The sequence below is a fragment of the Apium graveolens genome, unplaced genomic scaffold (assembly GCF_009905375.1).
Source record: "Apium graveolens cultivar Ventura unplaced genomic scaffold, ASM990537v1 ctg458_1, whole genome shotgun sequence".
Lineage (NCBI taxonomy): Eukaryota > Viridiplantae > Streptophyta > Magnoliopsida > Apiales > Apiaceae > Apium > Apium graveolens.
In genome coordinates, this window is record NW_027418609.1 from 1 (window position 1) to 7,063 (window position 7,063).

A 7,063-nucleotide genomic window follows, 5' to 3' on the forward strand; every position below is an offset into this window, starting at 1 on the left:
ACCTTCTGTAAAAATACTGGTAAAATGATATGATTCTATGGAGGTTACTACAGTAATGAGCAAGTTCGGGTTATTTCTGACCCGATTATCGACCCAAACTCCACGAGGAAGTAATGAAGAATCAAGGTACAAAAGGCAAAAACACATATTTTCATTTCACATAATTTTGTACATTGCATACACGTATAATTTCTTAGTATTAATCAAAGCCATCCATTGTCATGCCTGTGTGCATAGATTGCATGAGCCATACCCATGAACTAAAGTTTAAAATTAGTGTAAAGCACATTGTCTTTTTTATTTTGCATTAGAAAATTACTCTGTATCAGCTCTGTTTAGCTCTGCTTTATACACTACAACTTAAATCGTTGGAATTTCTTGGTAAGTTTTAGGATGATCGTTAAGCATGAACTATGTGAATCGATACGTTAGATTAAGTTTATGCATGTCGTAAACTAAGATGTTGTTTCTGGTATTTTATGTAGTGGTGAGATTTTAATGTTCTTGGAAATGTAGAAGGATTCTTGATTATTGAGATAGCTTCCTATCTGATTAGTAGTTTGGTTTCTGTTGTGTTCCATTAATGCGGATATAAACATTGTCCTGGTAACTTAGTTATACATTTCTGAAGAAATATGTTTGTATAATATCCATCATGTGCTGGTATATAATTGTAAAATGATATATGTATCCTCAGATAATATATATGATTGCCTATTACGATAGTCTGAATTGTCGTCCTATTAGTTCTTCAAACTAGGTGTATGCTGTTTTTTCAAAGGGTTTTGGGTTCTGTTTTCAGATGGCAAACTGCGCGCATAACGAGGAGTGTTGTCAAGTGCGGGCACTTGTTGTACAGTTGGCAAGGGAGATTGATTATAAGAATGAAAAATTGTTCGAAATGGAGCGTGAGCAAGACCGGAGAGATAGGCAGTTTCAAGCATATAAGGAAGGTATGTTACTCGACAGGAACTAATATAATAGATGCCAAAAAAAACAAGATAATATGTAATGCGGGACAGCGGGAGGGCTATTCCAGTAAGAAACCCAGGCCTTTCCTGAAGTTTGTTTATCACTCCAGATTGGCTGATACGAATTTATTAGGATAGGGTAGACATAGTTTGGAGGATAAAACACAAAAAAAATTCAGTTCAATGAAAATCTGATTGTCAAATAATTTATTTTGGTAGCTCCGCTGCTATCTCAGCTGATTAGTTCGCATAGAGTGTGTTTATATGTTTGAGTATAGCTTAACAATAGATTTGTTACATGTCTAGCACCCATGCTAGTAGATATATCGAATGTTAAATCAGAACAGCAAGTTTGGAAACATGGTCCGATTTTATCATATCGGACTGCAACTGTGTGTTTGGTTGTGTGTTAAATGGATAAGTATCATGTTTTCTCTATATATTCAGCATTTCTGGCTTTTTCTATGTCCTGTTGATCAGCATTACTACTGTCTTTTGTTTATTTTCGTTTGTAAATTCTCAGGATTATGTCTTGTTCCCATTTTAATGTTTCATTTTTTGTGACCTGTGCCCATTCTTTAAACAAGAAAATGAGAGGTTGAAGGATGAAATGGAACTATTAATGAAAGAGATTAAAAAGCAAGTAAAGGTTCTTGAGGAAACTGAATGCAAATCTCTCCTAGAGCGAAGAAAGATATTGGCAAAGAATGAAAAATTGGAGTATGATATCGAAATTCAAAAGAAATTATGTGTGAGACTAGATGCGGAGTTGAAAGAACAAGGATATGACCTGATGATACAAAAGATCTGATGTTTAGTAAAGAAAAAATGATTTTTGAAAGGGAATTTCACCTAAACAAGCGAATAAAGATGTTGCAAGAGCAGGAAGACAGATATGTGCTAGAGGATAAAAGGATGATGAGAAAGAAACAGAAGGTATGTGGTGCTTTCAACTGTAAATATCCCAAAAAAAAGTGAAGTATTTGTCAATTTGTTTGTGATGCTCCTGAAATCCTATACTTGATCACCTTTTGGCTTATGAATGTTGATTCAAACAATTTTATTTCTGAAATTGATACAGATTACTCTTAAGTTTATTTATGATTGTCATAAGGTTCTACATTTGACATTTGTTCTGTTTATAACTAGTTTCAAAAAACTTATATACTTTGCATGGATTAATTTTATCTTTAAACTTGAATTTCAAAATTGAGTCAATGCAAGGCAACAGTGGTTCACCTATATTGAAATTAAGGAAGAATCATTTATGTATCTGACTAATATGTCTCAGTTCTCTGCAATTTGATCTTTCCATGAAACGCTAACTGCCACATGGTGAAGTGGTTGCCAGTTTTGGTACTAAAAGTAGAATGGCGAGTTGGATGGCACATTCTGTGTTTAATTCTTAATAAAAATTACTCCACCATTATTGATTTATTGGTTACTACGTCTATCTGAACTCAAGCGGTCATTACATTAGCATCAAGTTGCATACTGCTATAATGTCATTACATGACTGTATCAACTGCAATTTTGCGAATATTCATCTGTTTTAGTGGTTTCCGGAGGTTGTAATTTGGTGAACCAATATAGTTGGAGATGATAAGCATGACTAGATGTTTCGATTGGTGCAGGCCCCGATGGTTGCTCATAATACCATAGTCCCACAGCCTTTGCAGATGATAAGGTATTCACAATATGTAATCCTTAACTATATTAACTGTTGGACTTCTATTAATTATTTAAAAAGTGGGAACTGGGAACTTCTACAAGGTAGCGGTTTCCTTACATACAATATTAACTGTAAGTTTCTTGCCGATAAATTTTTTAGAACAGAACTCGTCGTGCTATTGCAAAACTTTTTCAAATCAAGGTAAGTCAAATTATATGACTGAACTGCAGGTGGAAGATCCTTGCTGTGACGGAAGTGATGATAACGATGTAACTAATAAAGATGCAGAGGAGAAATTAAAAAAAGAAGTGGAACACTTTGAAACCTTAGTAAAACTTTAATGATCAAGGAGTCCATGAGTAACCGTGAGCTGCAAGATGCTCGCAAGGAAGTGATAGAGGTATCTTTACTTGTCTTCTTACTTAATTGTCGTGGTTCGTATTTATACTTTCAAGTTACAATATATTTAGCTAAGTTCCATCTTTTAACATGTCACTGATACCATGTTCTTCCTAATGATATTCTTGTTATCTTTACAAGGGTTTGGAAGGTATGCTGAATCCGCGTTCCATATTTTATATCAAAAGAATGGGGAGGTTAATCGAAAAGTTTTCCAAGATATATGCCAGCAGAAGTGCACGACTGAAGATTGGGAAGTGCAGTCTGCAACACTATGTTCACTTTGGGAACGTCGTGTTCGGAATGCACGATGGCATCCTTTCAAAAGAATATCCATTGATGGGAAACTCCAGGTACATTTCTATGTAAAAAAGAGTATCATTATATTGTTTGTGTCATCCTTTGTCATTATGACTTATTCCAGGTTTAAGTTTTTGCATTTTTCTTGTTAGCATCTTATAGTTGAGATGTCTAATAACAGAAAGAATGTTTACTTTAACTAAATCTGTGTGAAATAATTTATCTTTACTTAAACATATAGAATTCACAGTATGGAACTTATCTGGGAAGGAAAAAATTTAACGTTATGAATTGTTGCATAACAGTCCTGTTAGACTTTAGCTTCCAGAGTAGGATGGTGTTGGTCATTTGTTACTGTCAAGTTTCTATCATGTCAGTCTTTCTGTCTCTCAAATATTAGAAATTGGAAACTTAAACATGTTCAAAGTTACTCTGTTTAAATGCCAGTAACCTACCTAGTTGTTTATTTATGTTTTTTATCGGATAATAATCTCTTGGATCCGCAGGAAGTAATAGACGAAGAGGATATAAAGCTGAAAGGTTTGAAGACCGAATGGGCGAGAAGGCATACAAGGCTGTAGCTGATGCATTGTTGGAACTAAATGAGTACAATCCGAGTGGGAGGTATCCAGTTCCTGAGCTCTGGAACTCAAAGAAGGGGAGAAGAGCTAGTTTAAAAGAGTTGGTGGGATATATAATCAAGCAGTGGAGGACCCACAAGCGCAAAAAGACAGTACGCTAGCTTGAAGAGTAATTCATGCTCTCTGAGATTGAAGAAGCATCGGGCTGCTATATAATGCATCTGTCATATCTAGAAATCTTGATAGCTCATAATTTGAATGAATCCATGTGACAAGAGTGTATGCTAATTATATTAAACTTGACTAAGCAGACGTTGAATTATAGCTATTTTAATCAAGAAGAATTCAGCTATTTTATTCTCAAATCATACGTGATACGATTGTGCTAATTGAATGGATTTGAGCCCGAGGATGTGACTAGGTATGAAGTATTTGCCAAAAAGCCCATGAAATAACTTTCTCGTGGTACATGAAGCATTTTTCACATCACATCGGCACAGTTGCATACGAACTGGCCTGAACCAAATATCATCGGAATCATCTTCATATCCTTGTTCCTCCACTTCAATGTCTGACAGCACTGGCTCAGGCGTAAGTGAACTGTCACAACTTATTATATCAGTTATATTAATATCTTTGGCACTCAAGGTGAAGCCGGCATTTTCAAGCAACTTTGCGGCTTCACAAGAAACCTCTTTATCATAAGAGTCCAAATCAGGTCCAGCTTTATCAAAAATTTCTATCATTTGTAGAAAATATATCATCAATTCCTTCTGTTCCAAACACGGCTGCAAAATCTCCGTGTGCTCTTCTCTTCCCATTAAAGCGTACTCCTGATTAATTAGTGCTGCCAGCTCATTGATGATAGCTCTAGGAAATGTCAATGGGCCGCTAGAGACATTACTTTTTATCAACATTAGTCCGCCAAAACTCTCTCGAGCTACTCACAGCAGAGCAGCCACCGGAACAACTTGTCCCCTCTTAACAGCATTAAAGATTGCATCCTTCAGAATGTTGTTTTGTCTTAAAGCCAGCAAGCAAGGCAATACTCTCCCGCGCCTCTTTCATTTTTAAGAAAACCTTCAACTTATAGCAATTATCTGATCAAAGAAATGTATAGCAGGGGCATACCCAGTGAAAGGCTTGAAGAAGATCACCCCTATCAGCTGACCTCGAGTAATTTCATTACAGTAGTCAAATCCATTATCTTCTTTTTGTTTCATATGAATGGTGAGCAGCAGACAACTTAAAGTGAATCTCCTCTTTAATGAGCAACGAGATTATACAAGCCACAAGCTGGCTTAACATCAAGGGAAGTCCAAAATGGTGCTCAGGAGACATACTGGTGGAGTGGTGGTTGACAAATATATTGTAGCCAAGTGATTAGAATCAATGTAAGAAGCCGCCATCAACAAAGTAGTGAGCTCAATCGATTTGACATCCTGTGAAAATTTGAAAAATAAATCACGAACGCCAACAGATTTCAACATGAGGATACGAAGGTGCTGGAAGAGTATTTCCACCTTCTTGTCATGAAACTTGGAAATCATGTCGTAAAGTGATAGTTGAGGATTCCAGGTAATAAGCGTGGGCATTAAATGAAGAGCCAAATCAAGTGGAGTCATGCCATTAAAGGGTGAGTTAGGCATCACAGCATTTGACATTAGGGTTAGCTCAATAGTGTTTGATGAGATCACTAACTAGGTAAGTGGAAGGTGTGAAAAGTGCAATATGGAGAGGGTACATTTCTTCTAAGACAGCAGTGTTTATATCATCTACATTTCTTCCACATGTTTGGTGCGTTCGCACAACACCGGCTCAGCAGCCATTGCAAGCGCAACTTGATTGTCGCAGTGAAGTATAGCAGGAGGGAGGTTGTGAAGGCCCATAACATGCTTGAGCAAGGCAGCAAGCCAAGTTATCTCACAAGAATTAATAGCCATGGAAAGGTACTCAGCCTCAGCTATGGACCGAGCGACTACTGTTTATTTCTTTGTCTTTCATGAAATTGGAGAGGATCATAGTTGAACATAGTATCCTGTTGTAGATCTTCGTGAGAACGGGCATGTCTCTCAGTCACTATCAGTCTATCACAGTACGCCCTGAGAGTGGCAACAGAGGAGCAGGCAAGTACAACGCCATGTCCAGGATTAGACTTTATATATCAAAGAAACTTAACAGAAGCGTCCATGTGAAGTTGGGCGTTGCCTAAATTGAGAGGGGTTAAATCTGAATGTAATCACTTAGGTCATATATTAAAAAATTCATTCTTCTTGCGGGGCTTATTTGCATCATTATACAAGCATGTAATGACAGTGGTCGTTAGTAAGACGGAAATCCAACTAATAAAGTCCAAACCCACTTAGAAATATTAACAATTAAACTAATACAATATACAAATACATATATATACATATTCTGACATACATACTTATATATTAGAAACTCTCCCAATTTTCTAATAGTATAAACCCTAAAATGAAAAATAAAAACTTGAATTCAAACTAAAAAGTCTTTTACTTATTTAACAACTACACAAACACAAGATTAAGTTTTGAATACTCAAAGCTGATAAAAGTTTGGGAAATGGGTTTTTGATGAAATGAAGGTTGGAATTTTCTGTAGTTGATTAAAATATAAAGATGATTTGTCGGGTTCTCTGTACATATAAAATTTATGCTTTCCTGATGTTACATACGTGGGTATGGTATTTATGGGATTTGTGTTCTTCCTTTTTTGAAATTTGTATTTTATTTCATGTTCCTTTTATTTTTCATTTTATGATCTCAATATGTAGTCTATTTTTTTTTAAAAAAATCATTGATTTCCTGATTACAAAATCTAAAAAATTTGATATTAGTGTCTTAAAAATTGTCAAACAATTATTTTTAAAAAAACAAATATTTTTTGATTTTTTAAATATTAAAATGAAATAATTGAGATTTAAAAATAAAAAAATAAAAATAAATGTTCATTTATAAATAAATTTCAATTATTTTGTACATATAAAAACATATTTTGTTAATAATAAAAAAGTCAAATTTTCAATTTTAAAAGAATAATGCCTCCGACAGAAATTTGATTTTTAAATTTTAATTTATTTACTTTTTATTTTGAATTTTAGAATGTCACATGTCCAT